Source organism: Penaeus monodon, chromosome 14 (genome assembly GCF_015228065.2).
Source record: "Penaeus monodon isolate SGIC_2016 chromosome 14, NSTDA_Pmon_1, whole genome shotgun sequence".
In the NCBI taxonomy this organism is placed as follows: domain Eukaryota; kingdom Metazoa; phylum Arthropoda; class Malacostraca; order Decapoda; family Penaeidae; genus Penaeus; species Penaeus monodon.
The window spans coordinates 31,238,486-31,241,009 of NC_051399.1; positions in this window are offsets into that span (position 1 = coordinate 31,238,486).

The window sequence follows — 2,524 nt, forward strand, 5'->3', positions numbered from 1 at the left end:
TTCCTTGGGGTCACTTTTGACTCCAAACTGTCTTGGCGATGTCATATCCTCACTATTGAAAAAAAAGCCCGCCGTCGACCCCGACTCTTACAGACCCTCTCTCACATAGCCTGAGGTTCAGACTGCAAAACACTCCTCCATTTCCATATTACCTTAATCCTCTCCACCCTTGATTATGGTTCTATATATTTTTTTCCTCTGCCTCTGCCTCCTTTCTCACTCCACTTGACACAACCTACCACTGCGCTCTCCGTTTATCCCTAGATGCCTTTCGATCACCTCCAGTTGAGGCCTACCACTCCTTTCTCGACTTCGCGCTCTTTTGTCTCTAAACTATGCTCGTTTCCATCAGTTTTCATTCCCCAAGCTAACTGTCCCTCAATCTCTTCCTCATACCTTCTCCTCTCCACGTTTACCTACCTCTTTCCAGTTCGTATGGACGCTTTGCTCTTCCATTCACCCATTCTTCATCTCTGATCCCTCCCTCCTTCTCTCTGGCTAATATCTTCCTGTAATTGCTCTTCTATTTTCCTTGACCCACCCAAATCAAACATCCGACCTTCTATCTCCTCACACATTTTCTTGCACATATTTCTAGTCACTCCTCCAGTACCCTCGAGCGTCCTTACAACAGAACTACATGCTATCTCTTCACTTGACAACGCATGTCTTCTATCTTTCTTCATCCTTCACCATCTTCACTGACTCACGCAAGTCAATATCAGTCATACAATCCATACACCCATCAACCCTATAGTCCGTAAAATATAGGATCAGTTGTTTTATCTGTCTACACGACAGAAAACAGTTAAATTTTGCTGGACACCCAACCATATCTGAAAAAGCAGATTCCTTGGGTCGATCCGCCGCCTTGTCCACAACCCACCAACACTGCTTTTCACACATCCCAGCCACCGACTACTACCCTCACTTCAAAACTTTCCTCTATAACCGTTGGCAATCTTTCTGGTCAGGTCTGCCCACCAATAAACTACAAACCACAAAACCTCGCACATCTCCTTGGTCGGCATCATACCACCAGATGCTGGGAATCTGCGCTCGCCCGTTTACGAATACGTCATACCCGCCCCACCTCTATGCTCCTCATTCAATGTTCCTCTCTCAGTCCCGCATATCCTGCTATCCTGTCTTCGCTTTCCTGAAGCTCGTACCCTCGTTTTTCCTTACTTGTCCTCTCTTCCTCGACCCCATAACCTGTCGGATATCCTCACGGAATCCCGTACCTTTTCAACTGTCAATACATCCTTCTTTCTCAGACACATAAATACCCTCCATTTAATCTAATCACCCTTTATTCTAAACCTTTCCTCTTCTATTAATTCCTATCCTATCCCATTTACTTTCTCTCTTTCCACCTTCAACTACCATACTATAATACCATGACCGTTGAAATTTAAGACATTTTGTTCTAATAAAGAACTTTGATAAACCCCTTTTACCAGAATACTTTACCAGTGTGCTATATGACTTGGTGTTTAGCATATTTATTTGTTTAAAGCATTAGCCACTATAAATCTCTTCAGCCAATTAACCCTCTTGTCTGCAAGATTCAGGACCAACTATTCCATCCAACCTTATTACAAAAAACTCTGGATACCCAGCCACACTGGCAATGAACAAGCGGATACACTAATGCACTCCGTTGCCTTGTCCGCATCCCATCAATCCAGTATTTCACGTATACCAGCCCCCTCACTTCATAATCTTCCTCTTCACCCGCTGGCCGCCTTTCTGGTCTAGCCCTTACCACTAATAAAATACATAACATAAAACCCTCCATTTCCTCATGCTTAATACCATTCCATAAGAATACACGCTGGGAAGCTGCTCTTACCCGCTTACGGATTGAGCACACTCGCTTCACACATTCCTATCTCATGTCACAATCTGAGTCACCTCTTTGCTTCTCGTGCAATGTTTCTCTTTCAGTCCCACACATCCTACTATTCTGTCCCCGCTTTAAATCAACCCGTACCTCTGCTTTTCCTCACCTATTCTCAACCCGTCCCCCCCCTCGCCCAATCTAATGGACATCTCGGAATCCCACACATGTTCCTTAAACAGCTTATTTTCTTCTTCAGAGGCATAAATATCCTCCATATGATCTGATGCCCTACCCCCTTAACTTCTTCCTCTTCTAACAACCTGTACCATATATTATACCCATCAGTTCACCCTCTCTACCCTTTCACTACCACATGACCCTCTAGTACTGTTTAACGTCTAAACTTTACCCTAATCATTAACGCATTTATAAACCTTTTAGCTACGATACTCTGTCATCTTACCCTGATGTCTAGCACATTTACTTGTTTTAAATATTAATTATTAACGCTTGATTGAATATACACAAGTTTCTAATAGATATACCTTATAATCTCTTGCTGATTTCGTTTTTTTCCTGATCACTTGTACCCAGGGCCTCCTCCTTCTCAGCATATCGTTCACTTAAACGCGAAAGATTCAAAACCACTATGATTTTTTTCCTAAAAGAGAGAACGGG